Below are 9,308 nucleotides of genomic sequence, written 5' to 3' on the forward strand. Positions count from 1 at the left end.
GACACTGAGGGCCCTATGTAAGGTCGATTTTTTTAAAGAGTCTGGATGCAGTGGGAGAAATTGATTTCACGGGGCGGGGGTTAAGAATGGATGTAGGGCACTGGGTGGAAGACTGCCGAAGGAGTCTGGGTAAATGGAGGCAGGGAAAAGCCAGGAAAGCTTTAGAAATAGAATGCACATGATCTGGTGGCGGCTGGCATTGACTATTGACACTTTCTGCCTGAGAAAATAGGAAAATGACACAGCATGGTGAATGGCATGCAGTTCAATCATCTGTTTTTTTTATTGGTAAGAGCAGTAGGTATATTGGTGGTAGTAACAGTGTGCTTCTGTGAACACTGAAACTTGCTATCAGTTTGGTCATTCTCCTACCTACTGCTGCCTTTTCCATATTAGAAGCTGAGCACTTTAGACAAGTTTGATACCATTTTGGGACCTATCCTGAGAAGTGAAAAGTGTTTTTGTGAATTAGAATTGAGTTTGCCTTTTTGTGGCATTGAGTGTAGAACAAGAATCAATTAACTGAATTTCTTGGAGAAACATCCATTTAGAATCATAAGAAACTCTAGATCTAGAAGAGATAGCACTGCATCTGTAATTCCAGAGAAGTTGTGGGGAGGAAGAGGTAGTATCGTAAATTTGAGATCAGACTAGGATATTAGGATGCATAGTAAAATCTTGTCTCAAATAAACCAAAACAAACAGATATAAAAATAACTTTCAGTTGGGCACCAGTGGCTCACGCCTGTAATTCTAGCTACTCAGGAAGCTGAGATCTGAGGATCAAGGTTCAAAGCCAGCCTAAGCAAGAAAGTCCACGAGATTCTTATCTCCAATTAACCACCAGAAAATCAAAGTGGCGCTGTGGCTCAAGTGGTAGAGCACTTGCCTTGAGCTGAAGAGCTGAGGGACAGTGCACAGGCCCAAAGTTCAAGCCCTATGACAGACCAAAAACAAAACAAAAAAAAACAACAACAAAAAAAACCAAAACTTTCAAAGCTGGGCGCTGGTGGCTCAAAGGTGTAATCCTAGCTACTGAGGAGGCTGAGATCTGAGGATGGCAGGACAGCCATCCTCAGAACAGTGCCTAGGCCCAGAGTTCAAGCCTCAAGACCAGCAAAAAAGAGAACTCTTTCTCTACTGCAGAGTTTTCTAAGGATGGAAATGGGCTACTGAGGAGGCTGAGATCTGAGGATGGCAGGACAGCCATCCTCAGAACAGTGCCTAGGCCCAGAGTTCAAGCCTCAAGACCAGCAAAAAAGAGAACTCTTTCTCTACTGCAGAGTTTTCTAAGGATGGAAATGGGCTACTGAGGAGGCTGAGATCTGAGGATGGCAGGACAGCCATCCTCAGAACAGTGCCTAGGCCCAGAGTTCAAGCCTCAAGACCAGCAAAAAAGAGAACTCTTTCTCTACTGCAGAGTTTTCTAAGGATGGAAATGTCCACCCTAGCAAGACAGTGAATTATTCCCCAATGTAGAGTCTGTTATCATATTGGCTGACCCCTTAGCCAGGTTGCTGAAATAGTGGTTCCCAACTTGGCATTTTAACAGAAGATCTTTATTTTTTTTCTTTTCAACTTTTCTTTCCTTCTTTGCTTCCCTCCTTCTTTCCTTCCTTCCTTCCTTTCTTTCTTTCCTTCCTTCTTTCTTTGCTTCCCTCCTTCCTTCCTTTCCTTCCTTCCTTCCTTCATTCCTTCCTTTCTTTCTTTCTTTCTTTTTTTTCTTTCTTTCTTTCTTTCTTTCTCTTCTTTCCTTCTGTCCCTTCTTTCCTTTCTTCCCTTTTTGTGCCACTCCTGGGGCTTGAACTCAGGCCCTGGGTGTTGTCTCTGAACGAATTAATTTTGATCAAGGCTGATGCTCTACTACTTGAGCCATTGCTGTACTTCTGGCTTTTTGGTAGTTAGTTGGAGATAGAAGTCTCACAGACATTTTTCCCCCCAGACTGGCTTCATATTACAATCCTCATATGTTAACCTCCATTGAAGGCATGAATTACCAGCTCTCAAATTCAAAAAATCTTTTATAAAGATAGAGATCTTTGGATTCCATTTGAAGCCACTGCTGGAGAGTATTTAAGATGCAGGACTCTCAGATTAGATGGTTCTTCAAACCCCAGAGTTAATAAAAACTCATGAAGAACTCTTTCTTCCTGCTGAACGACTTTATATGTCAAGATGCACTCTCATTTTCTTTTATTTTTTGATTCTTTTTCCTACTTACTTTTTTACTCCTACACTTTCTTCTCTATTATATTTATTTCTTTCCAAGTGTTTCCCAATGAACTGTTAGTTCTGAAGAAGGATAGTCCCTTAGTGTCTCAGATCTGCCATTTCCTAAGGAATTTATTTAGTACAATATCTTTCACTTGCCAGCCACTCAATACACTATTGCTAAATGCAGCTCTAGGATGCTTCACTATGGGCTTACTGTTGTCTCTCTCCATCAATGCACTAAAAGGCTTCCTACTGAACTAATTGAACCAATGGATCTTCCACAGTGTCTTGCATGACATTTAGGGGATAATTTAGTAGACAGATTTCCAGGAAAATGTCTCTAAGATTTACATTACTATAAAAACAGGGAAATTCTTTGCCTCTTAATATAATTCAAAACTTATTTTATAAATTTTACAAACAAAACTCTCACTAATAAGTCACATTCAGTTTAGACAGACTAAATGCTTTTCAGATAACCACTTTTATAGAACTTTACTATATGGGAAAATATCAATTACCTAAGTCTAAAAGGTGGTAAAGTTTCCAGAAAACCAATTCAATATTATCTTTAAAATATGAAAACAAAAATAAAAACAAAAAACAGGATGACCCAAACAATTGTATGTGAGTGTGTATGTGGGTGCATGCACACGTGCTGGTCCTGGGGCTTGAACTTAAGGCCTGGCCACTCACTGTTCCTGAGTTGTTTTTTTTTTACTCAAAGCTAGAGCTCTATCATTTGAGCCACAAGTCAACTTCCAGCCTTTTTGGTGGTTATTTGGAACTTTCCATGAACTTTCCTTCCCAGTTCGGCTTTGAACCACCCAAACCATAGCAACCCAGTTTATACATTAATTTTCCCATGTCTCATGTCTTCAGTTTTATACCAGAAAGTCATTGTCATACCCAAGGTTATGTAGATTTTATATTATGTTTCAGAACTTTTACAGTTTGGATTTTTTTTCAATGATGGGGCCTGAACTCTGGGCCTGGGCGCTGTCCCTCAGTTCTTTAGCTCAAGGCTAGCGCTCTACCACTAGAGCCACAGTGCCACTTCTGGCTTTTTCTGCTTATGTGGTGCTGCGGAATCAAACCCAGAGCCTCATGCATTCAAGGCAAGCACTCTACCACTGAGCCACCTTCCCAGCCCCTTACAGTTTGGATTTTACAGCAAGTACTTTGATATCTTTTTTAGTTAGTATTTATAAAATGTATAAATCACCATTTATCTTGCATTGTCTTTACTTTTTTACATATTTATATAATCATATTCTTACTTATATAGGTTTATCTTCAACATGTGGAGAATACTCAGACATTTATTTGACAGTAAGCTCATGGTATACAGCCCAACTATGAGCTAAGTACAATGACTTATGTGTACTGAACATATAAATGAACAAATGATAAACTTCTTAAGGAAGTCTATTATCCATTTATTCACATTATGACACTTTCATTTTCAAGTGAACAAGATAAAGACAAGTTGGCTGAGATAGTAATTATTTATTTAGAAACAAATAAATGTTGATTACTTATTTATTTGTAATCCACTCTGTGACATTTTGCAGGGTTGCCTTCTTTCTTTTATTACGCTCTGATTCCTTCTTGGAAACTCTGGTGCCTAGAACTGCACTGCACTCATGTCAAGGCAAGTACGTCAAATCAAGCACTTAAACTCCACCTAAAATGTTGTTGATGGACTTGTTTTTATATGGCTAAGGGATGGCGCTGGATTTCTGCAAGAGTCAACTATGGAAAAGGAAAACTCTTGACCTGGAAGAATGTTTTGGTCACTGCACACAGAGTAATTTTTCCCCTTTTCTGGGAGCAGGTCAGGCTTTAGAGGTGATGATGATGTATGACATTCAATCATGGAAGAAGATTTCTTTTTGAGGTCAGGAAGGTCATATCCAGTCTGGTACATACTCACTTCTAAACTGCAAGAAAGGACATAAAACTTGAATGAGGTACTAGGTTGTGGTCAATAACTCACTATCCGTTATCTCTGGCTTTTCTTCTTCTTTTTAAACCTTTTTTGTATGTTTTTATTGTAAAAATGCTGTACAGAGGGCATACAGTTACATGAGCAAGGTAATGAGTACATTTCATATTGAGCATTGTTGTCTCCGCCTTTGTTTCCCCCTCTACCATCCCTTCCCTCCCACCTCCACAACTACCCTGGCTTTTCTTCTTTAAAAATATTTTATTATCTTGAAGTAGTTACAAAAAAGAGGATTCAATTCAACTTGTCAGTTTATTAGTACAATGCATCTTGATCAATGTCAGCCCTTCCATCATTCTTCCCAACCTGTCCCAATTTTATCCACCCTCTCAAGTTACCTAGTTTCATTTTTATATGAATATATTTATATGAATATATATATTCATATTGGATCACTCTTCCTCTCTCCTTTCATCTGGCCCCCCTCCTCTTGACCTTATTCCCAGGTGACAAAATGTGTTTCAGCTTCCTGGTATTCATTTTATTAACCTATAATTTAGTTTCTCGAAGGAGTTACACAATTGGAATCCTCCCCTGTTTATACCACACTTAAGTCAATTTGTTTGTGCATATATACATATGACCCTGTTTATATTTTTATATATGTTATAATTTAGATCTAACTTGTACATAGGAGAGAAATTTTGTGTCCTTTGCTTGAGCTTGACTTCTTGAAAGAAAATGTTCCAGGTCCATCCATTCCCCTGAAAAAGACATGATATTATCTTTCCTGATGGATGATTAAAATTCCATCATGTTTTGGTGTAGACTATGGAAATAGCAGTTTATTCCAGAGAAATAGAAATGACTAAGGAGATCAGTATCAGTAAAAAGGATATATTTCTAAGCCCCAAGGAATTCTAATACAGAGGGGAAACAAGGATTTGGGAAGAATGCATGGCAGTGGACATACTGCTTACCAGCTGATCTGGCTGGGAGCTACACAAACACTAATCAGAGTAGGCTAAGCTTATTGGAGTGGTGGGGTCAGGGGAGGAAAAGGATATAGAGCTGCAGAAAATGTAAAAGTAAAAATCGAACCATGCAAGAATACACTTTTATCTTAGAGAGTGACCTGTTAGAAATGTGGATGTTCTGTTAGCTGAAATTTCCCACCTTGCTCACACTTTAGTCATTGCTGAGATACCAGATTCATAGACCTAGGATGGAACATTAAGTCAAACAGTGAGACTTTATACAAAAAAAATTCCCAAAGAAGGGTGGCCTGTAGATAAAGCACAAGAGCTATATGAGTTTCCTAAACAAGTTTCTAAAAATTACCTAAAGGCAAAAATGCTTTCCTAGTCTCCAAAAGAAGAAGGAATCTGGAAGATGGAAAATCAACCCCTCTCAACCCACACTAAGATACAGAATTTTTAATGGTGTTATCCACATGTTCAAGAACACTTTTCCTGGCGCTGAGTGTGAGGTTCAGCAGGTGAGTTTAGACTAGCAACAATATTTATCAGGCAAATTTTCATGAGGCTGTCATCAAGTTTCTACAGATAATATACATATTCTGTTGAGTTCTATCATCAATAACCATATAGATCTAGAATACAAGTTTAATTGACATATTCATATCAAGCTCTTGACTGAAAAGGAAAACAGTGATTGAACAGAAGTGGAAAATTGAGTCTGAATATGTTTTTGTCAATATTCAAGAATTTTCTTTTCTATGCAGTAGAATAGTCAGGCTTTTCCAGAGAAAGATACCACTAGGATGTTTGTATAAATAGACTTACTTATAGGAATTTAGTCACTAAATTGTGCAAGTTTCGAATGCCAAAAATATATGGAACATCGAATATTTGTTGACTTCCAAAAACATACATTGAAAGCTAATGGCATTATTGGAGTGTTTAGCCTTTGGGAAGTTATTTATTTATGAGAGATTTACCTCATGAATGAGATTAGTGGCCTTATAATAGCACTTTACACCATGTGGGGACGAACAGAGAAAGCACCAGCTATGACTCAGAGAGCAAACCCAGCAGAGACCAAATCATCCAATAACTTGATAATGGACCTCTCCACCTCCTGAATTGATTGCTTACAAACTCCTATTTTATGGCATTTTGTTACCAGAGTTCAAATGGGATTGTGATAATGGTGGAGTCTTAGGCAAGAGTTGCAGTTAAAATCTAAAGGGAATCAGGCTGGAACCAACAGAAGCTAATGTCACCAATGAAGTACAAATGTCCTGTCTGCTAGCCTAATTCTCTTTAGATCTTAACTGATTAGAATGCCCATACACACACACTGGGAAAGGTAACCCAATTTATTCTATTGTTGTAAATGTTAATCTCACCCCAAAATTTCTTCACAGCAAGTTCTAGAATAATATTTGAAAGTATACCTGAGCTGCATGGCCCAGTCAAGTAGATATATGATGTTAACCATCACACAAGCAAGTAGGAAAACGAGCATTCATCTGAACCTTTATATGAGGGAAAAGAAGATAGATTTAAAATGAGGAATTTGAAGATGAGATCTTTTATGTTCATGGTAGAAAGGCCTTTGGAAAAGATGAGGTGATTTTAACGTCTAAGAAATTTCAAGGGAAAATTGAGATCATTTGAATCTGCCATGAAGTTTCTGAACTTCCTTTAAATATTTTGTGAATCTTAAATTTACATACAAACACACAACTGAAAAGGATGGAGAGCCAATCCCATTAGAAGTTTCTATAAGAACTGAAAAAGGACTGTGCTGTCAACTTTGGAAAAAGTATCCCAGTTTACCGTGTTGAGTTGGCACTGTACAGAAATTAATAGCCATATTGGTCTAGAAATGTTAAACTTAACTTTTTTCCATTTGTACAGGGGTAAATGCACTGTATTAAATATGTAAGGTCTTATCTACGTGGGTTTGATTACAGAAACTAATAAAGTATTCTCTAAATAATGAAAAAAAAAGAACTGAAAAAGGAAACACCAAAATCTGGCTCTTAGAAATCAGGAAGTATATGCTTAAAGAAAAACACCATCAGAATTGTAACTACTATTTCAAATCAAGTTAAAAATTTTAATATGCTACAGATGTTATCTTCAATTCAGAAATCTTATGAATTAATCATTATGGACGGGCATTTTATAAGATCATGGGGAAGCCTGGCACAGGTTTCTCTGTAATCCTAGCTACTCAGGAGGCTGAGATTGGAGGATCAAGGTGCAAAACCCGGGAAGGTTTGTGACTCTTATCTCCAATTAACCACCAAAAAGATGGAAGTGGATCTGTGGCTCAAATGGTAGAGTGCTAGCCTTGAGCTAAAAAATTCAGAGACACTAACTAGGCCCTGAGTTCAAGTCTTCATACTGGCACGTATATGTGTACATGCATGTTGCGTGTGGCTCACATACACACATCCACACAATTAGGGAGAAAACAATCTAAGCGATGAAAATTATAGTTTCCATTAACCTAGAGACCAGTGAAAAAGGAAACTCAAAATCCACTCAATCATAAGATTTTGTTTTTTAAGGAAATGAAATGTGGCATTTCAGTTGATGGTTGATGGTTCAGTTGAGCCTTTCATCTGATGGTTAACTCTAAAGTGTTTAATCATTGACCAAATTCACAATCTCTCTCTCGGTTTTGCTTTAGAAAATTCCAAAATACCTTTTTATTTACTTCTTTCTATCAAATCTCAAAGAAAATCAGAGTTGAAGTACCAGTCAAGCTGTTTCAATTATTCTTGAGGAAAAAAGGCTAAAATCATGTCTGTATTTTTTAATGAAACCCTTCAGAGCCAGTGTGACCAGATCACAGAAGGGGAGTCACACTTGAAAACATTTTAGGCCACAGTGTTCATTTGCTAGAGAACTAGAGGTCCTTGTGAAGGGGGGGATGCAGAAGAGAGGTGCCAAGAGCCACAGGGAGAAAGGATATGACCTCCTTTTCCCAGATGCAGGTGGCTGGCCTCTTTGCCTGCTCTTGCCCTCATTTTCCTGACAGAGAGATACTTGACACTTAATAGCTCTCTGGATTCTTTATCTTCTTCTTGCTCCCACCCACAGCAGGCCCATCATACTCAAGGCCAGGCAGCCCATGCTGCAGTCCAAACATTGACCCACTATCCTTGTTATTTTTAACATAGAAAAGAGCTGGAGTTCATTACTCATTAATCTGCATTACTTGTTTTCTGATCATTCAAATCTGATCATGTCTGTTAACTGGAATTTTACTTACTCAGGACAAAACTGTCAGTCTTTGTATCCCAAATTAGAGTCTATGTGCTTCCTGTAAATGCTGGCTTGCTTAGAACTTCTGCCCTCTAATACAGAGACCCTTTATTGCTCCTTTCAGTCACCTCCAAAGAACTCTGGTCTGGTCCTCTATTTACAGCCACTTCCATGTTTGAACATTTTTTGAATCTTAGTTGGTAAATGTCATGTCTCTGAGCTGTGGTCCCCTCACTTCACCTGTTACTTGTGTGTGTGTACACACATACACACACACACACACACACACATGTATACAGACATATAATGGATTTATACATATATATGATATATATATATATATATATATATACGATATATGTGTATATATCTCTATCTATCGATCAGTCGATCGATCTTACTTTTTCCATTGTGGATACCATGAGGGATTGTGTGGTCCTACCTTTCAAAGTCTGACTGAAGCTTACCAGCTTCAGTCTAGTAGTGAAGAAGTATCTGTGCCTTTTTCCTTCTTTCTCTCAGGCTCATTTCCAACCCATGAATATGTTCTGTAAATCCTCAACACATGTACCAAATCTGACCTTCCTCAGCTCTCACAGCTTAGATATCCTGGTCTGAATCACAGTCACCTCTCATCTGAACTATGACAGCAGTCTTTGCTTTTACTTTTGACTCTTGCCAATTATCCTTCATCAAATAACCAGAGAGATGATTTTACCAAATGTGATGATGCCATTCTCTTGCTCAAGCCCATCTGTGGCTTGGATCACATCATAATGAAATAAAAAATCTTTTTTTAATTTAATTTAATTTTATTTGTGAACATACTGTACAGAGGGGTTACAATTACATGGGCAGGATAATGCGTACATTTCTTACCAAGCATTGCAGCCTCCTCCTTT

The sequence above is a fragment of the Dipodomys ordii genome, unplaced genomic scaffold (genome assembly GCF_000151885.1).
Source record: "Dipodomys ordii isolate 6190 unplaced genomic scaffold, Dord_2.0 Scaffold100, whole genome shotgun sequence".
In the NCBI taxonomy this organism is placed as follows: Eukaryota; Metazoa; Chordata; class Mammalia; order Rodentia; family Heteromyidae; genus Dipodomys; species Dipodomys ordii.